Genomic DNA, 27,183 nt, shown 5'->3' with positions numbered 1-27,183 from the left:
GTGTTTTTCTTGAAAATGGTAAACCTTTGGAAAATGTGAACATTTGTTCCTTTCATTATTGTGGTGAAAACAAAGGTTTGGAGGGGACATAAGGGAAATGCAAACATTTACAAACATCTCCCACAGGCCAGCTGGTAGAGTTATTGGCAAAAAGAACAGGCAGAGATAAGCAAATTTGGATATTTTTTTTTGCTTTAATAAAAAAGTTCTTATTTTCATTAAATTATTTTCAACATGTGTACCTTTTATTTTAAAGTGGTGTGTGTGTGTTTCTAGGAATACGTTTATAATAGAAATTTGCCTAATCAAACATTTCTGAGAATTGTCACCTATCATCATCACTCTAGCTGTGACACATTGCTAATGAGGTCAACTATTCCCTATTATTGATCTAATGTAGTCATCTCAGTGAGAATACTTAATGTGGCCTGATGCTTATCTCAATGTAAACCAACCTCCCCTTGCTGGTTCATATAATATACCAGCTTCTAGCTACTGAATGTACAAGTGAGTGAGTCTTATGTACTGTCCTGGAGAGTTATAAACAAAGCAAGCAAATATTTTCAATTAAGAGGACCTCGATGATCTCTTTGTCTGAAATACCAAGAATTTTAGGTCATTTTGTTCTCTTCATGTTAACTAAACATAACCAGATGTACATGGCACAATGTGAAATGAGAGTCCGGTGCTTTACTTTTGGAAATAGTCTTAAATTGGCAAAGAGAATATATCAGAATTTAAAATGCTTTATTTTCTTTATTTTTAAAATGCTGTAAAATGCTTTATTCTCTGCAAATTGCATTCTCTTACTCACAGATTCAAGTGTTAGGTGTCTTTTCCAAATTACAATAAAATGATTTTATTGTTTGATACCTTATGATAGCATAAAATTCTCTATGAGATGGCTGAAAAGGGAGCACTATCTGTCTGGTATAGAGCAATTTTTCATAAATTAAAATTTCTATTGAATTAGTCACACGTGGCAACTCTAAACTGCAACAACCCGAACACAAGCATGGAAACCAAATTGTGCCTTAGAATACAAGACTGCTATCATTTTAAAAGATAATTTTCAAAATGGATCTTTCTAATTTTAACTTACTATCTCATATGTGGATGCATGCTACCATGTCCTGTTCTAAGATTCCTATTTCACAACACTCAATAAGAATAAATGTACATAGGGACCTGACAAAATAAAATATGTCTTTCCTTCTCTTCCTTCTCACTATTCTCTGTCATTAGAATCAAATTTTACTCCAATGTTCTTCAAAATAATTTGTGTTCTTTTCATTTCACTCACAAATATTCCCTTTCAGATCCATGGGGAAATAAACATATAAAGCAGAGATGTACAATGGTTTAGATAATTATTTCAAATTACTCCAACTTTATAACAAATAGTTGCATTATACTTAATTAGAACTTAACATTCAAAAAAGATTTTATAATAGATAATTTAAAAAAAAAGAGTAGAAATTTCTGAACTGGCCAATAGATGAAAATTATTTTATACAGAATCAGAGATTTTTTATTATCATCCATACTGTGATTCTATGAAATATAATCCCAGTCCATATTTTAATGCCAAAACACAAGAAAATTATAAATAACTATAAACATCTATATATACACTCACACAAATCATTATATACGTACTCCCTTACACAGAAAGCAGAAGGCTATTGGCAAAAAAATATTATAGGTTTTGCCATTTAATAGATATATTATCTCAAAAAAATTTACCATTCTGAGTATGTTTGTACTCTGTAAAATACTGAGGAAAATGGTTTTCATGGTGCTAAGATACTCAAGGAAAATAATGTGACTGTTCATTGTATAAACTATGAAGTGCTGTGCATATGTAAGATTTTTGTTTTTCTTCTTTTCTATTCCAAGTCTGGATATAGAGCCAAGTCAAAAATATTTCTAGAATGAATCTGTACATTCATAGGACATACTTTTACTCTCTATATAACTCTGAAGGAATTTTCCATGTCATGTGGACTTCTCATTCTAGTATGGCTAATAACTTTTACATACTGTGTAACAGATGTGAGTTAAAAGAGTCACAGCCCTGGAAATCCAGTTGAGAATAAGAGAAAGAAAAAAAAATTATACGTTTTTAGAAATGAAAAAGTGGGTATAATTACAGAGTTAGAGATTTAAGGAAGTAAAAAATATTTCCTATCTCTATGCTAATACATTTAAAAATTCCAATCAAATGGACAATTTTCTAAGAAAATAAGTGACTAGTTAAAAAGAACTAGAAAATTCAAGTAAACTAATAATCATGAAGTAAATCAGAAAATACATATTAAAGAAATATTTTAGTTTTTCTTGATTCCTTTCTATCTTTCACAACTCACACTCACTCAGTAAGGAAATCCTATAATTTGTACCTTCAAAGGATATCCAGTTTATGACCAGTACTTTCAACCTTCACCTCTGCCACCCAGATCTAAGCCATTATCTTCTCTAGTCTGGTCTTCTACATAACAGCCTCCTGATTGTTCTCCCTGCTGCACTCCTTCTTTCCTTTAGTCTACTCTTAACATAGCAGCCAGAGAGATCATTTCAAAATAAGTGTCAGCCAAAATGGACTAACAAGAATCAGATTGATCCTCTTATTTTAAGCAATAGGAAAAGAGAAAAAAAATGAAACAAAGATTTTCAGGCACTGGACAACAGACAGTCAGGAATGTGATACCCAACAGGAGGACAACAAGGTAACATTATTATTTTTTTTTCAAGGTAACATTATTATTTCACCAATTTATTTCCTAGGAGCAGATTCTAGGCCACATCTCCAGGAGTGGGACCCCAAACAGGGACTGTGGTCTTGCTGATTTAAGAAAGTATAAATTAAGAACCTGGGAAGACCAATGGGGTGACAATTTTTAGGACATATCACTGGAGAATAGGGAGCTGCATAAAGAGAATGAAAAGATTCTGCAGATAGGCCGAGAAGAACCTTTATGTCTTGGCTGAGTACTGATCTGTGCACTGTCATTGTTGTTGTGTTGCTAAGTTGTGTCCGACTCTTTGCAAACCCGTGGACTGTAGGTCACCAGGCTCCTCTGTCCATGGGATTTCCCAGGCAAGAAAACTGAAGTTGTTTGCCATTTCCTTCTCCAGAGGATCTTCCCAACCACAGATTGAACCCGTGTCTACTGCATTGCAAACAGATTCTTTATGATCTGAGTCACCAGGTAAGTTGGATGTACGCGTACATGAGAGAAAATTACCTGAGGTCTTGAACAGAACAAGCAAAGAAGAGTAAAGAGACCAGTTACTAAAGTTCACACACAATGAGGAATATTTCATCCTTCCACAAATCAGAAAAGAAAAACTTAATAATATATGGGTCATAGGGTTGAATTCTCAGAATGGCATCACCTTAGTAGTGAAGCTAGATTAGCTCTAGATTAAAAGTTGCTATGAATCACACCTAACAAAATTGAAAGCAAGCCTTGAAAGAATCTAAGTAACTCAACTGCAATTCAAAATAAACTCAGCACAATTTAAAACTTAACAACAAATCAGTATTTAAGCAGATAAAATTCCCCAAGCATGCAAGTGTGTTTATGTGTTAGTCACTCAGTTGTATCTGACTCTTTGTGACCCCATGGACTGCAGCCTGAAAAGCTCCTTGTCCATGGAATTCTCCAGGCAAGAACACTGGAGAGGGTTGCCATTTCCTTCTCCAGGGGAACTTCCTGACCCAGGGATCAAACTTGGTCTCCTGCACTGCAGGCAGATTCTTTACTGTCTGAGCCACAAAGGAAATATTAATCAATAGAAAAACAAATTCAAAATTCAGAAATAATAGAACTAGCTGAGAAATATGTCAAAATAATTAATATGTGCATGCTTGTGTGTGTGTGTATGTGTGTGTGTATATATGCATATATGTTTCATATATTCAAGTGGGTAGAAAGAAACAGGAGCATGAGGAGGGAAGAAAAAACTGTCACATGAAACCTGTAGAGATAAAAATACCTGAAGTGAAAAATACACTGAATGTTATTATTAGCAAGTCAGACTGTGTAGAAGAAAATATCAGTGGGTTTGAAGACATAGCAATAGTCTTGCTATGCTAAATTTGGATAAATTTGAAAGTGAGGCACATAAAGAATTTATCCAAATTGAGGAACATAGAGAAAAAAGAATGAAAGGTAATTATGCACAGAGCATCAGTGAACTGTCAGACAAGTTGAAATAATGGCTGGATATTTTCCAAATTTGAAAACAAACTATAAACTCACAGATCTAAGAAATATAATAAATGACAAGGAAAATAAACCTAAAGCCACCACACTACTGATTACATTTCAGTAATCAAATTACTGAAAAACAGTGAAAAAGAGAAAAATTTTAAAACAGCCAGAGCTAAATGACTCATCATATACAGAGGAACACTGATAAAAATGACAATAAACTTCTCATCAAAATTATGAAGACAGCAGCAAGTAGAGCAACATCTTAAAACTGCTTAAAGAAAAAAAAAATCTATAAACCTAGAATTCCTTAACAATAACATGTTTCAAAATGAAGGAAAATAAAGACATTTTCAGGGTCTTAATTTTTCTAGCATCTCATTTTGAGCAATAGAATTCAATGCTATCATGTTTGTATTACATGAAATGTTAAAAGTTCTTCAGTCTAAAGAAAAATTAGACAAAAATTTTTATCTACACAAAGGAAAACCACTAAAAATACTAAATATGTGTTGAATATAAAATAACTACTTTTTTTCATTTTTACAAAGTCATACAAAAATGACAAAAAAATGAAAATATACTATTTTCAGGTCTTTTCACAATACTGAAGTTACATACTTAAAGGTAGAGAGTAGTAAGTTTAAAATGCTATGTTGTATCTTAAAAGGAACCAAAATATGGATTGAAAAAAAAAAAAAAAAAACAGAGAGGAGGAGCTAAAAACTCAACAGTGGAAAACGAAATCATAAAAATCTGTCCAAGGAAAGCACAGAAAGCAGAAAATGGAATAAAAAGCAAATAATACAAAGAGAAAGTATACAACAACATAGTTGGTTGAAACCCAAACCTTTCAATATACACAAACCCAAACCTTTCAATACACACAAAACCCAAACCTTTCAATACACACAAAACCTTTTACACTACAAGTAAAAGTCATTTTGTCATATTATGTAATAAAATAAAACACAAATACATGCTACAGGCCTATCTTGTTTTATACCATCCCACATTACTGAGTAATGTCAGATGCTGAGAAGAACAATATTGCATAGGAACTTGGAACGTTAGGTCCATGAGCCAAGGTAAATTAGATATGGTCAATCAGGAGATGGTGACATCTTAGGGATCAGTGAACTAATATGGATGGGAATGGGCGAATTTAATTCAGATGACCATTATATCTACTACTATGGGCAAGAATCCCTTAGAAGTAGAGTCGGCCTCATAAGAAGAAGGGGAAAAAAAAAAAAGAGTCCAGAATGCAGTACTTGGGTGCAACCTCAAAAACTAAAGAATGATCTGTTTGTTTCCAAGGCAAACCATTCAATATCACAGTAATCCAAGTCTATGCCCCAACCACTGATGCCAAAAAGCTGAAGTTTAACAATTCTGTGAAGACTTACACAGCCTTCTAGAACTAACACACACACACACACACACACACACACACATAAAGATGTTCTTTTCATCAAGGGGTCTGGAATGCAAAAGTAGGAAGTCAAGAGATACCTGGAAGAACAGGCAAGCTTGGCTTTGGAGTGCAAAATGAAGCAGGGTAAAGGCTAACAGAGTTGTGCCAAGAGAACACGCTGGTCATAGCAAACGCCAACACAAGAGATAACTCTAACATGGACATCACCAGATGGCCAATACCAAAATCAGATTGATTACATTCTTTGTAGTCGAAGATGGAGAAGTTCTATACAGTTAGCAAAATCAAGACCTGGAGCAGACTGTGGCTCAGATCATGAAATCCCAAATGCAAAATTCAGACATAAATTGAAGAAAGTAAGGAAAACCATTAAAACATTCAGGCATGGCCTAAATCCAATCCCTTATGATTATAAAGTAGAGGTGATGAACAGACTCAAGGGATTAGATCTGACAGAGTGCCTGAAGAACTATGAATGGAGGTTCATAACATTGTATGGGACATGGTGACCAAAACCATCCCAAAGAAAAAGAAATGCAGAAAGGAAAGGTGATTGTCTGAGGAGGTCTTACAAATAGCTGAGAAAAGAAAAGAAGTGAAAGGCAAAGGAGAAAGGGAAAGATATATTCAGCTGAATGCACAGTTCCAGAGAATACCAAGGAGAGATAAGAAAGCCTCCTTAAAAGAACAATGCAAAGAAATAGAGGAAAACAATAGAATGGGAAAGACTAGAGATCTCTTCAAGAAAATTAGAGATACCAAAGGAACATTTCATGCAAAGATAGGCACAATAAAGAACAGAAAGGGCAAGGACATAACAGAAGCAGAAGAGATTAAGAAGAGGTGGCAAGAATACACAGAAGAACTATACAAAAAAAGTCTTAATGACCCAGATAACCATGATGGTGTAGTTAACCTCAGTCACTCACCTAGAGCTAGACATCCTGGATTGTGAAGCCAACTGGGCCTTAGGAAGAATCACTACGAACAAAGCTAGTGGAAGTGATGAAATTCCAACTGAGCTATTTCAAATCCTAAAAGATAATGCTGTTAATGCTGCACTCAGTATGCCACCAAATTTGGAAATCCAGCAGTGGCCACAGGACTGTAAACGTTCAGTTTTAATTCCGATCCGAAAAAAAGGCAATGCCAAGGAATGTTCAAACTACCACACAATTGTACTCATTTCACATGCTAGCAAAGTAATGTTCAAAATTCTCCAAGCTAGGCTTCCACAGTACATGATCTGAGTACTTCCAGATGTTCAAGCTGGATTTATAAAAGGCAGAGGAATCAGAGGTCATATGGCCAACATTCATTCGATCATAGAAAAAGCAAGGGAATTCCAGAAAAATATCTACTGATGCTTCATTGACTACACTAAAGCCTTTAACTAACTAAAGCCTGTGGGTCACAATGAACTGTGGAAAATTCTTAAAGAGATGGGAATACCAGACACCTTACCTGCCTCCTTAGAAATCTGCATGCAGGTCAAGAAGCAACAGTTATAACTGGACATAGAACAATGAACTGGTTCAAAATTGGGAAATGAGAATGTCAAGGCTGTATATTGTCACTTCACTTATTTAACTTCTATGCAGAGTATATCATGTGAAATGCTGAGATGGATGAACCATGAGCTGGAATCATGATTGCCAGGAGAAATATCAGTAACCTCAGATAATGCAGATACCACTCTAATGACAGAAAGTAAAGAGAAACTAAAGAGCCTCTTGATGAAGGTGAAAGATGAGAGTGAAAAACCCAGCTTAAAACTCAACATTCAAAAAACTAATATCATGGCATCCAGTCCCATCAGTTCATGGCAAATAGATGGGGAAAAAATTATTTTCTTGGGCTCCAAAATCACTGAGGATGGTGACTACAGCCCTGAAATTAAAAGATGCTTGTTCCTTGGAAGAAAAGCTATGAGAAACATAGACAGCACATGAAAAAGAAGAGACATCATTTTGCCGAGAAAGGTCCAAATAGTCAAAGCTGTGATTTTTCCAGTAGTCATGTAGAAATGTGAGAGTTGGACCATAAAGAAGGTTGAGTGCCGAAGAATTGATGCTTTTGAACTGTGGTGTTTGAAAGACTCCTGAGAGTCCCTTGGACAACAGGGAGATCAAACCAGTCAATCCTAAAGGAAATCAACCCTGAATATTCATTGGAAGGACTGATACTGAGACTGAAGCTCCAATACTTTGGCCACCTGATGTGAAGAGCCAACTCATTGGAAAAGACCCTGATCCTTGGAAAACTGATGGTAGGAGGAGAAGGAGGCGACAGAGAATGAGATGATTCGATGGCATTACTAACTCAATGGACATGAGTTTGAGCAAACTCTTGGAGATGGTAAAGGACAGGGAAGCCTGGTGTGCTGCAGTCCGTGGGGTTGCAAAGAGACACGACATTGTGACTGAACATCAACAACTTTAATATGTTAATATATACTGCATTTTTTATAAACTGAAGGTTTCTGGCAATCCTGCATCAGGGAATTCTATTGGCACCATTTTTCTAACAGCTTTTGATCACTTTTTTCTCCAGGCCACATTTTGGTATATCTCACAACGTTTCCAACTTTTTCATTATTATCATATTTCCTTTGGTCATCTGTGATCAGTGATGTTGGATGTTATCATTGGATAAAGATTCTGACTCATTGAAGGGTCAGATGATGGTTAGCATTTCTAGCCATAAAGTGCTTTAAATTAAGGTTTGTACACTGTTTTTTAAGACACAATGCTATTGCACATTTAATAGACTACAGTCTAGTGTAAACATAATTTTATATGCACCAGAAAAAAATCACATGACTTGGTTTACTGCAATATTTGCTTTATTGTGATGACCTGGAACCAAACTGCAGTGTCTCTGGTTTATGGTTATACATACAAGAATCCACTTTAAATATAAAGACAGATAGAATAAAAACCAAAGTATGGGGAAAATATATACCATACAAATACAAATCAAAATAAAGCTGCAGAGGTTATATTAATATCAGAGAAAACAGAAACTGGAACAACGAATATTACCATAGGTAAGGGGAGTCATTGAACACTGATAACGGGGTCAATGCATGAAGAGGTGAAAAGATAAATACACAAGTCCACTAAGATGGGTGGCAATTAAAGCACTCCATCCTAAGTATACCTTTTAGAACAAGTAAAGACTTCCTGCATGGTAGACTAAGAACCTCCACAATCTGTTCCTCTATAAAAGCAATGAAAATACTGGAAAAACTGTCAAAATCAATGTTTTCTGAACTCTGGACATTAATCAAAGGTTTTCAATAATCTGAGGGTTTATATAAGAAAAACTGCTGACCTACGGTAAAAAATGGCAGGGTTTGTAGCACTTTAACTTGATCTCCTCCAATCCCCTTCTCCAGAGCTCTGCTGTAGGTATGCAAACTGGCAGCCTATAAATCATGGTTGCTCTGAAAATTAGCGGTCTTTCAGCCATTGGAGGGGTTAGACTGGATTTGGAGTTCCATAAAAAGACCCAATCTCCCAGCACTGTGAGCACTGTCAGCACCTGGACTATCTCACATCTCCTGGCAAAGCACCATTCACAAGGCAATGTTATCTGTCCTGACTTGCTATCTTCTAGTTTCTTAAAAGGCCCAGGGATATCTGCCCTATCTCCTGCCTTTGCCTCTCCTTTGCTCTCTGACCTCAGTACTACTATTTTACCTTTTCCTTACTGCACCCACATCACATTGGTTTTCCTACCTTCTCTAGAACAATTCCAGCATGTTTCCTCCCCAGACTGTTAGCATTTGCTGTTTCCTCTAGCCATAAAATTGTTCCTCCCAATACCTCATCTCTTTCCATGTCTTTGTTCAATTTTATGCATATCAGAGGAGCTTTCCTTAACCATTCTACGACACTAGTTCATAATACTGTATTGTATATGTGAAATTTGCTAAGAAAGTAGATATTAAGCATTCCACTGGGGGGGGGGGAACCATTGTGGGAATCCTCTCATGATGCAAACGTACATCAAAATATTCCACAGTACACTTTAAATATATTACAATTTTACTTGCTAATTATACTTAAAGTTGGGGAAAATTAAAAAAAAATCACAACTTTTTTTCCACCTTGACATTCACTATGCCCCTTTCCCATTTCTTTTATTTTTATAACACTTATTGCCATTTGACGTACCATTTAGTTTACTTATTTAGTTGATTATCTGTGTCTCCCCATTAGAATGAGCTCCCTATATTAAGACTTTTGTCTTATTTCTATGTGCCCCACCCACAGCACTCAGAACAGTAGATGGCAAATTTCTTGTTCTTGTTTAGTCACTTCAGTCGTGAGTCTTTGCAATCCCAAGGAAAGGAAGTAACTTTTATCCTTGTGTGCTTAACTGCTTAGTCATGTCTGAATCTTTCCAACCCCATGAACTATAGCCCACCAGGCTCCTCTGTCCATAAGATTTCCCAGGCAAGAATACTGGAGTGAGTTGCCATGCCCTCCTCCAAGGGATCTTCTGGACCCCGGGATGGAACTCACTTCTCTTACATCTCCTAAATTGGTGGGCAGGTTCTGTACCACTAGTGCCCCCAGGAAGCCTTCACATTTAAATATAACATGCCAAAAGTTTAAACTAACATAGATGATTTTAATAATTTCACCAAGTGCCATAATTGCCAAATTCAACTGCCAATCTACGTTCTTTTGATAGAGTTGATCACTCCTTTGTTAAAATATTTTCTTCATTGGTGTCTACAATATCAAATCCATTGGTTTATTCCTATTTCAATGCCACTCCCTTGACTTATATATATTTTTAAAATTTCTTCAGATTTCTTTTAGATATCTAAATATTGGGTGTTCCAAGGGTCATCCCAGAACATCTTCTCATCTCTATTTATTGCCCCTCTCTAGGTGAAGTCACCAAGTCCTATGACTTTATAACTCATCTTTCCACTTATGATTCTCAAATTTTTTATTTCCAGCTAGTAACAATCCACTTAAATCTGCATTTCTGTATCCAACTATCTAGTTAACATTTTCATTTGGTTATCTAATAAAAATCATAAACTTAACATGTCCAAAATTAAAATTCAGGGTTTTTCTCACTCAAGCCTGCTCATTTTCCAATAGCAACTCCATTTAACCTGTTATTCTGGCCCCAAACCTAGAATTGATCCTTGACTTCCTTTTCACTTATACTCCATGCTCTGTTATCAAATTCTGTCAACTCTGCCCTCAAAAGCTGTCCAGAGATGGTTCATCAACCTGCTTTCAATTCATCACCCTGCTTTCAATTCACCCTTGGAGATGACACCCGACTCCAGTACTCTTGCCTGGAAAATCCCATGGACGGAGGAGCCTGGTAGGCTGCAGTCCATGGGGTCGCGAAGAGTTGGACACGACTGAGCGACTTCACTTTCACTTTTCACTTTCATGCATTGGAGAAGGAAATGGCAACCCACTCCAGTGTTCTTGCCTGGAGAATCCCAGGGATCAGGGAGCCTAGTGGGCTGCCGTCTATGGGGTTGCCCAGAGTCAGACACAACTGATGTGACTTAGCAGCAGCAGCAGCCACCTTTGGACTATACAGCAACCAACTGATCCATTTCTACCTATATATGTATATATATATATAGCCCACAAGCCCTGGTGACTACAATGACACACAAGCGCAGCCAAGAGGAGCTACCCCACGTCCGAGGTCAGGGGCAGTGGCTGAGAGGAGCTACCCCACGGCTGAGAGTGCCAGGCTGCGACAGCACAGGAGCAGTTGAGAGGGGATACCCCATGTCTGAAGTCAGGGGCAGTGGCTGGGAGGAGCTACTCCCCTGCCAGAGGACAGGGGTGGCGGCCGGAAAGAGCTACCCCACCTCCAAGGAGTGGTGGCTGCGTGGGTGTAGGAGGGCCTAGAGGAGCTACTCCACATTCAAGGTCAGGAGGGATGGCAGTGAGGAGATATCCATGTCCAAGATAAGGAGCAGCAGCTGCGCTTTGCTGGAGCAGCCGTGAAGAGATATCCCACGTCCAAGGTAAGAGAAACTCAAGAAAGACGGTAGGTGTTGCAAGAGGGCATCAGAGGGCAGACACACTGAAACCATACTCACAGAAAACTAGCCAATCTGATCACACTAGGACCACAGCCTTGTCTAACTCAATGAAACTAAGCTATGCCCTGTGGGGTCAACCAAGACGGATGGGTCATGGCGGAGAGATCTGACAGAATGTGGTCCACTGGAGAATGGAATGGCAAATCACTTCAGTATTCTTGCCTTGAGAAGCCCATGAACAGTATGAAAAGGCAAAATGATAGGATACTGAAAGAGGAAGTCCCCAGGTCAGTAGGTGCCCAATATGCTACTGGAGATCAGTGGAGAAATAACTCCAGAAAGCATGAAGGGATGGAGCCAAAGCAAAAACAATACCCAGTGTGGATGTGACTGGTGATAGAAGTAAGGTACAATGCTGTAAAGAGCAATATTGCATAGGAACCTGATATCAGGTCCATGAATCAAGGCAAATTGGATGTAGTCAAACAGGAGATGGGAAGAGTGAACATCGATATTCTAGGAATCAGCGAACTAAAATAGACTGAAACAGGTGAATTTAACTCAGATGACCATTATATCTACTACTGTGGGCAGGAATCCCTTAGAAGAAATGGAGTAGCCATCATGGTCAACAAAAGAGCCTGAAATGCAGTACTTTGGTGCCATCTCAAAAACAAAAGAATTATCTCTGTTCATTTCCAAGGCAAACCATTCAATATCACAGTAATCCAAGCCTATGCCCCAACAAGTAACGCTGAAGAAGCTGAAGTTGACCGGTTATATGAAGATCTACAAGACATTTTAGAACTAATACCCAAAAAAGTTGTCCTTTTCATTATAGTGGATTGGAATGCAAAAGTAGAAAGTCAAGAAACACCTGGAGTAACAGGCAAATTTGGCCTTGGAATACAGAATGAAACAGGGCAAAAGCTAACAGAATTTTGCCAAGAGAATGCACTGGTCATAAAGAACACCCTTTACCAACAACACAAGTGAAGACTCTACACATGGACATCAGCAGATGGCCAACACTGAAATCAGATTTATTATATTCTTTGCAGCCAAAGATGGAGAAGCTCTATACAGTCAGCCAAAAACAAACAAACAAAAAACCCCCAAAACAAAAAACAACCGGGAACTGACTGTGGCTCAGATCATGAACTCCTTATTGCCAAATTCAGACTTAAATGGAAGAAAGTAGGGAAAACCATTAGACCATTCAGGTATGACCTAAATCAAATCCCTTATGATTATACAGTGGAAGTGAGAAATAGATTGAAGGGACTAGATATGATAGATAGAGTGCCTGATGAACTATGGACAGAAGTTCATGACATTGTACAGGAGACAGAGATCAAGACCATTCTGATGGAAAAGAAATGCAAAAAAGCAAAATGGCTGTCTGGGGAGGCTTTACAAATAGCTGTGAAAAGAAGAGAAGTGAAAAGCAAAGGAGAAAAGGAAAGATATAAGCATCTGAATGCAGAATTCCAAAGAATAGCAAGAAGAGATAAGAAAGAGTTCCTCAGTGATCAATGCAAAGAAATAGAGGAAAACAACAGAATGGGAAAGACTAGAGATCTCTTCAAGAAAATTAAAGATACTAAGGGAACATTTCATGCAAAGATGGGCTCAATAAAGGATAGAAATGGTATGGACCTAACAGAAGCAGAAGATATTAAGAAGAGGTGGCAAGAATACACAGAAGAACTGTACAAAAAAGATCTTCATGACCCAGATAATCTCAATGGTGTGATCAATGACCTAGAGCCAGACATCCTGGAATGTGAAGTCAAGTGGGCCTTAGAAAGCATCACTAAGAACAAAGCTAGTGGAAGTGATGGAATTCCAGTTGAGCTATATCAAATCCTGAAAGATGATGCTGTGAAAGTGCTACACTCAATATGCCAGCAAATTTGACAACTCATCAGTGGCCACACGACTGGAAAAGGTCAGATTTCATCTTAATCCCAAAGAAAGGCAATGCCAAAGAATGCTCAAACTACCGCACAATTGCACTCATCTCACATGCTAGTAAAGTGGTGCTCAACATTCTCCAAGCCAGGCCTCAGCAATATGTGAACCGTGAACTTCCAGATGTTCAAGCTGGTTTTAGAACAGGCAGAGGAACTAGAGATCAAATTGCCAACATCCGCTGCATCATGGAAAAAGCAAGAGAGTTCCAGAAAAACATCTATTTCTGCTTTATTGACTATGCCAAAGCCTTTGACTGTGTGGATCACAATAAACTGTGGAAAATTCTGAAAGCGATGGGAATACCAGACCACCTGCCCTGCCTCTTGAGAAACCTGTATGCAGGTCAGGAAGCAACAGTTAGAAGTGGACATGGAACAACAGACTGGTTCCAAATAGGAAAAGGAGTACGTCAAGGCTGTATATTGTCACCATGATTGTTTAACTTATATGCAGAGTACATCATGAGAAACGCTGGACTGGAAGAAGCACAACCTGGAATCAAGATTGCTGGGAGAAATATCAATAACCTCAGATATGCAGATGACACCACACTTATTGCAGAAAGTGAAGAGGAACTAAAACGCCTCTTGATGAAAATGAAAGAGGAGAGTGAAAAAGTTGGCTTAAAGCTCAACATTCAGAAAACGAAGATCATGGCATCTGGTTCTATCACTTCATGGGAAATAAATGGGGAAACAGTGGAAACAATGTCAGACTTTATCTTTTTGGGCTCCAAAATCACTGCAGATGGTGATTGCAGCTATGAAATTAAAAGACGCTTACTCCTTGGAAGGAAAGTTATGACCAACCTAGATAGCATATTGAAAAGCAGAGACATTACTTTGCCAACAAAGATCCATCTAGTCAAAGCTATGGTTTTTCCAATGGTCATGTATGGATGCGAGAGTTGGACTGTGAAGAAAGCTGAGCACTGAAGAATTGATGCTTTTGAACCGTGGTATTGGAGAAGACTCTTGAGCGTCCCTTGGCCTGCATTCCAACCAGTCCATTCTAAAGGAGATCAGCCCTGGGTGTTCTTTGGAAGAACTGATGCTCAAGCTGAAACTCCAGTACTTTGGCCACCTCATGCGAAGAGTTGACTCATTGAAAAAGACTCTGAAGCTGGGAGGGATTGGGGGTAGGATGAAAAGGGGATGACAGAGGATGAAATGGCTGGATGGCATCACCGACTCGATGGAGGTGAGTTTGAGTGAACTCCGGGAGATGGTGATGGACAGGGAGGCCTTGCATACTGCAATTCATGGGATCGCAAAGAGTTGGACACCATTGAGCGAATGAACTGAACTGATATATATATCAGATTATGTTCTATGCCCATTTAAATTTTTATAATGTATTCCCATTTTAATAATTAAAATACAATACAAAGTCTTTAAAGTGGCTGACAGGTCACTACATATTCTGGTACCAAGAATATTCCAGACTTCATCTTTTATTAATAAGTCACTTTCTGTGTTCCACTTTCTGTGCTTTCACTTACTGTGCCCCAAACACATTTGATATTTTTATCCTTCTTTAAATGTAACAAGTTAATCTCTACTTTTTTTGCATTTGCACATTCTCTGCCTCCAGTGCCCTTCATTCAGATATCCATATGGCTTTCTCTCTCTTTTTATTTAGATATCTACTTTGATGTCACTTTCTCAGACAGGCCTTTCATGACTACTATGTCTAATCTAACAGCCCATCACCATACTTTCTATTCTCTTACTGGCACTACTCTATTTATCTCTTACAAGAAGATATCTAGTATTTGTAAAGATATGTGCAAACTATTTATTGTTTGTATTCATCTCTAGAGCTTAAGTTCTATTAGTGGAGGTGCCTTGTCTATTTTGTTCAGTTGTCTATCTCCAAGACCTAGAAATGTTCTTGGAACATAAATATTTGATGGATAATTAAATGAATGAGTAAATATATGCAAAAGGAAAGATATATAACTGTATTTCTCTCTGGTAGATCAAATGGTAGGTCATTTTGTTGCTTCTTTTTGTTTATACGCATCTTTGCTTTTTAGTTAATGAGAACCCATTGATTTTGCAATAATATAAATGTAATTAAAATTATTTCCATTAAAAACTGCAGACTTTATACTCTCAAGTGGATAAAGCAGTGGAATCCAAAGGGCAATGTATTGGGAACCCATTTATAAATCACGTTTCTGTACTTCTGAAACTGCCACCGCAGTAAAAGACAGGTATGCTAATTGAACAACTGACTAACACAATGAGTAGAAAAATGAATAATGGTAACTCTAAATTGTCTAAATATAATGCAGATGTCAACAATAACTAAAGTGGAATGGAGGCATAACTGTTTGAACCTGGATAACTGTCAATTTGTTATGAAAAATATTTTGTGATATAAAGAATTCTTTAGCAAGTTCACTAAAAATATTTAATATCATATTGCATCATGGAGTTTGGAGAAAATGATAGGGATACAGTCTAAAAAGGGAATATTTATTTTGTTTTCAACTGTTGTATTATTCTTCCCTTTGTCATTTAAAAGATCTTCAAGTGTCTGCTCCATGATAAGATCATGAGTCATGCTTTTTTCAGTCCATTACATTTCAATTATTATGATGATTATTATTGTCATTCACTTTCCATAGTACAATGTATTCTGTTGGGTTCTGGTGAGGAAAGCAGAATGAATATGAAACTGTCTAGGCTGTACAAATATTCACACAATTGTAAAGGAAGCAGCAACATACACAATTAAGCATCAAATAAGACCAACAATTATACCAGTTTTTATCAGATGGACAAGGACTATTCTCTGGGAGGACAAGGGGAAAGATACATTTCAGCTTGGTAGTTGAGGAGGGTGTCTTGAAACACTCAGAGGAAAAGTGTTTTAATTGGTTTTGGAGGATAGAACTGGAAAAGGATGCTCAGAATGGGCTCCTGCAAGCTGTTATGAGCCATCTCCAGTATGCTCCTGCATTCAGGTCAAATTGCGTGAAAATTAGAATACTGTACTAAGAAAACTTTTTATAGGGGATGAGAAGTCATTGAAAGATTTTGAATCAGGGAATAGTATAATCAGATTTATACTTTGAGACAATGATTGACAGTAGGTGTTTTCAAGATCTGGAGAAAGAAAATCTAGACTGGGAACCCAAACAAAGTAAGAGGCTATTTTAAAAGTCTAGTTGAAAGACAATGAAGGCCTGATACAAAGTAGACATAAGGAAAAAGTGTGCATGTCAGAAAATGCAGATGACTGCTTTGACAGTGAGGATGATGAGGACAGAGGAATTAAAAATAATTCTCAGGTTTCTAGGATAGGTGCCTGAGTGAATGGCAGTGTTGTTAGCCATTATAAGGAACAGAAGGAGATAACTGTTGCTTGTGTTGTACTTGCTGTGCTTAGTTGTTCCGTCTTGTCCAACTCTTCTCGACCCCATGAACTGTAGCCCACCAGGCTTCTCTGTCCATGAAGATTCTCCAGGCAAGAATACTGGGGTGGGTTGCAATGCCTCCTCCAAGGGATCTTCCCAACCCAGGGATCAAACCCAGGTTTCCCACATTGTAGGTGGATTCTTTACAGTCTGAGCCACCAGGGAAGCCCAAGAATACTGGAGTGGGTAGCCTATCCCTTCTCCAGGGCATCTTCCTGACCCAGGAATCAAAACTGAGGTCTCCTATATTGCAGGTGGATTCTTTACCAGCTGAGCTACCAGGGCTTAGGGATGGTTAAAATGGGGGTAGGGAAGAGAAGATAATTTTCATGCTCTGAATGTGGAACCTATTAAATACTATTAAAATGTCACTAAGTTCACATTTAAAATCATCTAGATTATGAGCTTTGTGCAAAATGTTATTAATCACCATATTTAATAACTACATAATATTCAGTATAGATATACTATAATTTGCTTACCCGTTTTCCTCTTGTTAAACAATTAGATTAGATACATTTTTTTCCTATTATGAGGAAAATATGAAGTAGTAATTTACACAGTTGGTTTTACAGAATTTCTTTTTTGTTTATTTTTCAATTATTTACTTAGATTACATTTCTAGTATTATAATTACTGGGTCAAAGGGTATGCATATTCTATGACTTAATTAATATTGCTAACTTACTTACCAAAGGAGTTACATCAATTTATACCATCACCACCATTAAAACTATACCAGCTTCACTGAATCTTTCTTTTTTTCCAGTTTTATTACATATGATTGGCATACGACATTATATAAGTTTAAGGTGTACAATGGGCTTCCCTGGTGGCTCAGTCCATAAAGAATCTACCTGTAATGCAGGAGACCTGCATTCGATACCTAGGTCAGGAATATTCCCTACAGAAGGGCATGGCAACCCACTGCAATAATCTTGCCTGGAGAATTTCATGGCAGAGGAGCCTGGTAGGCTATATATACAGTCCATAGGGTTGCAAAGAGTCAGACATGACTGAGTGACTAACACTTTCGCTTTCTTTCAAGGTGTACAATAAGACTATTTAATACATGTATATAATGCTAAACAGTTACCACAAAAGAGTTAATTAACACACCCATTACCTCACCTACCTGTATAACTAGGATATATTGTGGGTTGAATTCCAGACCGCCATAATAAAGTGAATATCAAAAAAGCGAGTTTAACAAATTTTTTAGTTTCTCTGTACATATAAAAGCTGTGTTTACATTATATTATAGAATTATGTCTAAAAAACACACTGTACAGACCCTAATTTAAAAATCTTTATGGCTAAAAAAAATGCTAACCATCATCTGAACCTTCAGTGAGTTATAATCTTTTTCCAATAGTAACATAAAGATCACATTACCCTAACAAATATAATAATGAAAAAATTTAAATTATTTCTAGCATTACCAAATTGTGACCATACAGAAATGAAGTGAACAAATGCTGTTGGAAAGTGGTGTTGATAGACTTACTTGATGCGGGATTATCATAAACTCTCAATTTATTTAAAAAAAAAACAAAACAGAAAAGCTATCTGTGACATGCAATAAGTGAAGCCAAACAAAACAAGGTCTGCCTGAAATTACCTTTTGTGCGTGTGTATGTCTGGGGCGAAAACATTTCAGGTTTACTCTCTTAGCAACTTTCTAATATATCATGAAGTGAAAGTGAAAGTGTTAGTCGCTCAGTTGTGTCAGATTCTTTGTGACCCCATGGAATGTAGCCCACCAGGCTCCTCTGTCCATGCTCTTCTTCAGGCAAGAATATTGGAGTAGGTAGCCATTCCATTTTCCAGGGGATCTTCCCCACTGAGGGATCAAACCCAGGTCTCCTGCATTACAGGCATATTCTTTACCATTTGAGCCACAACTAGAGCCCTTCTAATATATCATACAACACGGTTAATATTAACTGTATTGACCATGCTGTGTATTAGATCTCTAGAACACATTCATCTTATAACAGGAAGTTTGCACCCTTTGACCAACAGCTCCCCATTTCCCCCACTCCCCAGTCCCAGGCAACCACCACTCTCCTCTATGTTTCTATGAGCTCAGCTTTTTTAGACTGACTTCATATATAAGTGAGATCATACAATATTTATCTTTCTCCATTTGATTTATTTCACTTTGCATAATAAGCTGAAGGTCCACCCATGTTGTCAAATAACAGCATTTCAAAAATCTTTTTTCTATTGCCTTCCTGGTCTTTATTTCATTTATTTCTGCTTTGATCTTTGCTGTTTCCTTTCTTATTCTAACTCTGTGCTTAGTCTGTTCTTATTTATAAAAAGAAGAAAAAGTTCCTTGAGGTATAAAGTTAGGCTGTTTATTTGAGGTTCTTCTTTTTTCTTAATGCAGGTGTTTATTGACATAAACTTCCTACTTAGTACTATTTTTTTCAGCATGTTGATACATTATATTTTCATTTTCATTGCTTTAAGATTTTTTCATATTTTTCTTTTGATTTTTTCTTTAATCCACTGAATATTCAGGAGTGTGTTTTTTAATATTCATATATTTGTGAATATTCCAATTTTCCTCCTACTATTGATTCTTGTTTCATATCATGTTTGAAAAAGACACTTAGTATGATTTCAACTTTCTAAATTTCCTATAACTTATTTTGTGTTGTGACAGATGATTTATCCTGAAGAATGTTCCATGTATACTTGAGTACAGGATATATGTTCTGCTGATCTTATGTGGAATTTTCAGTACATGTTTATTAGTCCCATTTGTACTAGAGTTTGGCTGAAGTTTGATATTCCTTATTGATTTTCTGCCTGGAAGATCTGTCCACTGTAGAAGGTGGTTATTGAAGTCTCCTATTATTATTGTATTGTTTCTATTTCCCTCTTCATATCTGTAGTATTTGCTTAATATATAAGTGCTCTGAGGTTATGTGTGTATTACTTATAATTTTTTTAGCCTTTTGATGAATTGACCCTTTTACATCATATAATGGCCTTCTTAGTCCCTTGTTACAGATTTTGAGTTAATTTGTCTGACATAAGTATGGCTGGGGGCTTCCCTGGTGGCTCAGATGGTAAAGAATCAGCCTGCAATGCAGTAGACCTGGGTTTGACCCCTGCTTTCTTATGGCTTCCATTGGCATGAGACATATTTTTAGATCCCTTCATTTTGAGCCAATGTCTGGGCTTAAAGCTTAAGTGACTTTCTTGTGGGAAACATGTAGCTGAGTCTTGTTGGGTTTTTTGTTTGTTTGTTTTCCTCTACCCAGACACTATGACTTTTGATTGGAGAATTTAATACATTTACATTTAAAGTAATCATTGATAGGTAAGGTCTTACTAATGCCAGCTTATTGTTTTCTGGCTGTTTTGTATTTATCTTCTGCCCCTTCTTTCTTCTTTTGCTATCTTCCTTTGTGTTGATTTTCCATAGTGGTATACTTTACCTAACTTATCTTTATCTTTTGTATGTTTACTGTAGGTATTTGCTTTGTGTTTATCATGAGGCTTACATAAAATACCTTACAGATATAGTACTATATTATATTAAGCTGATAACATACCAAAATTTACCTTTTAGTCTCTTCTTTTACTCCCACCCTTTTATTTTGTTATGTCACAATTATACCTTTTTATATTGTATATTTTTCAACCAATTATTTTAGCTATAGCTACTTTTAATGCTTTGCCCATTAACCTTTATACTAGTGTTAAGTGGTTAACATACCACCACCACCACATTACAGTAGTAGAGAATTATGAATTTGACTACATACTTATCAGTACAGTATGTTGTATATATTAATATGCCTCATGTTAATAATTATCATCCTTTCATTTCAGCTTGCAGAACTCTTTTCAGCATTTCTTGTAAGGCAGGTCTAGAAGTGAGGCACTCCATCAGTTTCTGTTTTATTTGGGAAAGTCTTTGTCTCAATTTCATTTCTAAAGGACAATTTTTCTGGGTAAGGTATTCTTGGTTAGCAGTTTTTCTTTTAGCACTTTGAATATATCATCCCACTCTCCTGTCCTATAGATTTCTGCTGAGACATCTGCTGAAAGCCTTGTGGGGATTCTTGGTTTTTGCGAACACTGAGTAAAGATCAATTTTTAAACATTTTACTAAGCTAGTAGATATAAAATAATGCTTTATTTAAAATATGCCTTTATTTATCAACAAAGTAGAATATTAGCATGTTGATTCTAAACAGTGTACTTATTTATTACGTTTCCAGTTTTTATTTCATGAGTTTTCAAATTTTATGCTTTCACTCACATTTAAGCTATCACTCACCATTATTAACTCATTGTCAAATGCGTTTTCTTTGTAATAACACTATCTTAAAGTATACTTTCCATATATTTATTTATTTTAAGTTTCTATTTCTATAATATAATCTTCCATGTAATCAGGAACCTTGTCTTTTGTTGTCTTTTCCTGCCATTGTACTTCCAGTTCTCGTAACATAGTAAGCACTTGATAAATACTTGAAGACATGATGAAACAATGGTCTAAGTTAAGCATTTCAGGGCATAATTTCATCAGCTGCTTCTTGTGAAGCTCCACTGTGGCTTAAAATAGTTAATGTGTTTTCTTAAAAACCTCATTATTCTCAGTAGGTGTTTTAGACACTAAGAAATGAAATCAGTGTGTCCACATCTTGTTCAATCTTGTTTCTTTTCTTCTTAATGAATCTATACTGATGTTGTCTGGGAAAATGTAGGTTGCAAGGACAGGAATGTGACTTTTCTAATTAATTTCTGTGTCCTCTTACCAAATACCTAGGGCAATACCACAGACACACTGGAGAGTCAAAAATTATTAACTTATAACAACAGTTTTGATGATCTGGTTCTTAAAAAGAAAGAATGTCATTCTAGAAAGCTCTATAGATGTCTATTTTAATATAAATAAAACATTGTGATAGTAGACATTTACAGAGTAAATGCTAATTTCAACTTCACAAATTTATTAGCATGCATTAAAAAAAAAACAGAAAATATATTTCTGCACAAATACATTGTCCTGAAATGCACAAATCGCAAACAGAAATAAACATTACAAATGTATCACATGGACTTCCCTGGAGTTCCAGTGGTTAAGAAACCACCTGCCAATGCAGGAGACATGGATTCAATCCCTGGTCCAGGAACATCCTACATGCAATGGGGCAACTAAGCCCACATGCTGCAAATACTGAACCCAACACAATGAGAAGCCCAAGAACCACAACTAGAGAGTAGCCCTTCCTGCCACAACTAGAGGAAGTCCAGGTACAGCAACAAAGACCCAGCACAAGCAAAACTAAATTTAAAAAACAAATAAATATTTTTAAAAATAGGAGTAAGGGGAATGGGATCAAAGGAGAAATTATGGGATTTCTGATTACATGGAATGGTAGATACTTAGAAGAAAAAAGATTTGATTGATTTGTACAAAGTTGATGAAAATTGATCATATTGATTATTTATGATTATTTTTGTTGACTATATTTTAATGATCTGATTATGTGTCTTCTCCAGTAGCTTGTGAATATTTTGAGAAGTCTTGTATTCTATTCATCTCCATGCCAGTTCTTGAATAGTACCTTGCATATAAAAACACAGACTTATCACTCAGTGTAGCTTTGATCAACGAATAGATTAACTAATTCAGGAAAATATTCACATGAAGGGAATGAATTTTAATGAGTTTGCCAAGCCATTATATTTTTTTCTCATTTAGGATGACCTTTGAATCTCAAAAGCAAGAATGAAAATTAACAGGAAAAAGGGAGAGAATTACTTCATTGAATCAACATGTACTGAACTGTGCTAAGTGATTTAGGAAATACTAAAAAAAGAAAACATACTCCCTAGCAATATGAAAAATATAACTATAATAGAATATTCTATTATAATGGTTGAAATATTCTAGTTTAAGTCAAATACTTTGGTCAAGTAATAATTTATTTATATCTGTAGATTTCTTCTTCAAATAATTTGTAAAGTGTACAAACTTTGAAATGAATGGCAAATATATTTCTGTACTTCTATGTCTTTTTACTAAATGTTCAGTGGCTAGAGTCCATTTCAGTGACTATATTTACCATTTGACATAAAATTACTTACCTTTTAAAATAAATGCACATGGTGTTAAAGTATACCTTGTGCTAATCATACTTTCACTCTGTACTTTTGTGACTCATAACATATTTTTGGAGTTAAAGTATTCTTGGAATAATTTAATGGTACATTTTCTCCCATTTAGTACTTTTTTGTTTAATTTATTTCTCAATTTTAGCTGACATTAAAACGAACATTTTAAAATTTAACAAACATGACATTTTTCCAAAAGAAATAAAAGCCTGAATGATTCAAGCATGCTTCACAGTTTCTTTTCACCATGTATAACAAAGATAGCTAGTGTCAACTCTGGTTTCTAAACAATAATGACCTAAAAAATCAGCCTTTAAAGGTGAATAAGCTTACTTCCAAAATATGAGCACACATTGTGATATACTGTGAGAATGTTCAGATGGAAGATATGTTATCATGTTCACTAAACTAAAATTTTAAACAGTGAGAGCTGAGGCAATTCATTTATCAAAAATACCTGTGGTGAATTCATTTTGATATTTGGCAAAACTAATACAATTATGTAAAGTTTAAAAATAAAATAAAATTAGATTTAGTTAAAAAAAATACTTGTAAAGTTATAAAAAACTTGTCTATAGGATGAGATTGAGAGAAATGAAATGATACCCTTGAAATTCTCCAGAATAAGAGTGTCGATTGAATGGCTTACAGAAGTGGGAGATACATAAAACTTTGCATGTTGCTTCATAAGGGCTTGTTTTTGTTTAGTCACTAAGTCGTGTCTGACTCTTTGTGACCCCATGAACTGTAGCCCACCAGACTCTGCCAAGGGGTTTCCAAGAAAAAATAGTAAAGTGAGTTGCCATTTCTTTCTCCAGGGGATCTTACCAGCCCAGGGATCAAACCCACATTCCTGCATTGCAGGCAGATTCTATACTACCAAGGCATGTGGGAAACCCTTGGTAAAGTTAGAAAGAGTATTTAATATTCCCTTTATGGTGCTTAGTTGAGTGAATCTCATGAGATCACAGATTTATTTAATGGCTGTTAGACAGGTTTTAAGCAGAATGGAAATCTCTGGCATGGGAGAGGGGGAAATACATCACTTCAGTTAGTGGAAAGAGAAGGTGTTAGATCAGTGAAATCAGAAATATGTACAGGTGAGATACTGGAGAACAGCCAATAGGAAAAGGAAATGGAGGTAACAGTATTTGAACTCTTACAACCATAGGAGTAAGGTGAGTCAAGAACACAGTTGAGTTTCACTTAATTAAACATAAATTATATTAATAACTGAGACTGAATTGCACAGAACCTACTTCTAGTTGCCCTAGTTATTTCCTGCTCTCTTTATATTTATAATATAATGAAAACCAAGTTTTTTTTTTCAAATGAAGCAAATAGTAATCAGAAAGCTGGCCAGTTATCAGTAAAATATGATCCAGTCAATTCCAGCTTCAGGGAAAAGCTAGGAAGGAATTTTGTAAGGGTCTTATTCCATAGATAAAATATAAGATTATATAGAGACGAATTTAAATTGTACATAAAAGGAATCTGCATACAAGAGGTTATTTTAGATACCACACTGTTGTACCACTCAATTGATTTTATGTTAATCAATGCCAATAAACTAAATATTTAATGAGTCCATGTCACCATATCTCTGCCACACTTAGCCATTGCTCCCTAGAAGGAAACCCTAGTACTCACAGAAGGCACAGCTCCTTGCCTTGATGTGGTGGCTTCTGTAAAGCAGTTTTGATTGCTTGGAATTGTAGCAGCTTGCTTCTTTGATTGGTCTCCATGGTGTTTGATGCTACAAAAAAGGATTAATTCTATCCTAGGGGGTAGGATAGAGAGATGAAGAGTCAGATGTTTAAAAAATTCTTTGTGTCAAAGATTTCAATATGTGTTGGGGCAATTTTCACTAAGGAGATTGACAGTATTGCTTATGGCATTTTCTTCACAATTATTTTTATTTTTCAGATATATACATCTCAGAACAGCTCAGTTAAGGAAGGCTTTTCTAAGAGAGTTTTATTTTATTTATTTATTTATTTTTTGCAGTTTTATAGCTGCACTGACAGATACAAGAAGAAGTTTAGTGACAAGGTCAAGCAATGAATCAGAGATCAGCAAGGGTCTTGGGTACCATCAGGTCTTGTCAGTGTAAGTAAATTGCTTGTAAATCAACATGTTTTGTACTGGAAAAGACTCAGCAATATTTGCTTAAGGAAACATTTTGAAATTATTTTTTCTTAGACAATGTAGTAACATGGATGTTTTTTGTAACATTCTACCAGCAACTTTTAACCTCTGAGCTATTTAAAAGCCAGTTATGCATCATTTTCACAGAAAAGCTGCTTGGGCATTTTTGTGTATGTGGCAATAGGCTAGTTGGCTAGTTGGGAATTTAACATGTGCCATACACTCAAATATTGGCAAATAATAATTTCTAGAGCTATTTAGAATAATTATCCAGTATATGCATTGCTAAATGCAAGTATATACTTCTCTGAGGACAGCATGTTAATATTAGTTCATTAAGCTCTATCTCAGGTCGGTCAGGCAAGGATGAATTTAAAACCAATAAGACATGGCCCCTGGACTCATGGACTTGACAAACTAACAAGACTGACATACAAGGAAGCAAACATATTAGTTTAAGGTATTGCTGGAACACGGGGAGGTGTGGTCCTTGCCTTAGACTTTTACATTCTGAGACTAAGCAGCCCAGGAGATTCCACAGGGATTACTATATTAGGAAACAGTCAGGCTGATGTGTAGTGGCTGTAACTATAAATTGCATGTGACAATCAATGTAAATATGCTGCAGAAGAAAGTATGATACATAGACTTCATGGTGTTCAGCAAATCCCTTTGATGTTCTGAGATTTAAAAAAAAAAAACAGTATATGAAAGAAAATAAATATTTCCAAAGTCCCATCCAGCAACATTATTCTAATCTATAAGATGTATAGAATTACAAACTAAGAATTCCTGGTAATCTGAAACATCTAAATGTTTAGGCTGCATAGTTGAGATTGGAAAATATTACACATAATTGTTTGAAAGTGAAAAACTGTTATTTATTGCTATGGTTCTCATTTTGAAATTTTTCATTAGAATGCAAATCCATTAACCTCTTTTATTTGGGACCCGTCCAATTTTACTGATCCCCAAATAAATCTAAGTAAATAAATATAAGCCAATTTTAAATTGACATCCTCTGGTTCTTTTATGTTTTGTTTTTCCAGGTTTAAGGAAATCCTCTTATCTTTTCTCTTAAAAGCTTTCAGCAATTTGGTAATAAACATTTGTGAACTTAAAAAAAAAAGTAATTGAACATCATTGTATGAATAAGAAATATATTCAGCTAAAAATAAAAGAAAATAATAAAACTGAGTAAAAAAATAAATAAATTGACATCCTCTCAAAACCTTAAAATTCAAAGTCTAAAGTCTTTTTATACAAAACAGAATTCTTGTATTATGATTTCACGAATTCTCACTAACAAAATCACTACTTTCTACTAAAGGTATTGATTACTTTTTTGAGATAGTCCTTGAGATTCTCATTGAAGTTCTTTCCAGGCCAGCAGTGTCAACAGCAATGGGCCACAGTGACTTTCAACTTAGTATATTCCTTTGCTTAACTCCCATAATAATTTACACTTGAATAGACATGACATATCTTCTGGCAATGTTTATATGAATATAAGAATATAAGATATTAAATAATATGTAAGATTTCAAACTTCTTTTACTGAACTGTTTCCATGGGAACTGAAGGCAGGTACTGAAAATTGAAACATTTTTTTTCCTTATTAGCTAGATATGAGGCTTTTTCTTAGAGATTCTACTTCACAAGAGCTAAAATCACTAACTTCATTAACTATAGACATTAATTGCTTAACTGAATTTCTTAAAGGTCAAGGGAGGAAACATAAAATGTATTTTAGGCAATTTGACTTTAAACACATCACCTTTAT

Source organism: Bos indicus x Bos taurus, chromosome X, assembly GCF_003369695.1.
Source record: "Bos indicus x Bos taurus breed Angus x Brahman F1 hybrid chromosome X, Bos_hybrid_MaternalHap_v2.0, whole genome shotgun sequence".
NCBI lineage: Eukaryota > Metazoa > Chordata > Mammalia > Artiodactyla > Bovidae > Bos > Bos indicus x Bos taurus.
The sequence above is the reverse complement of the archived record's forward strand: the minus strand, read 5'-3'. Positions refer to the sequence as shown.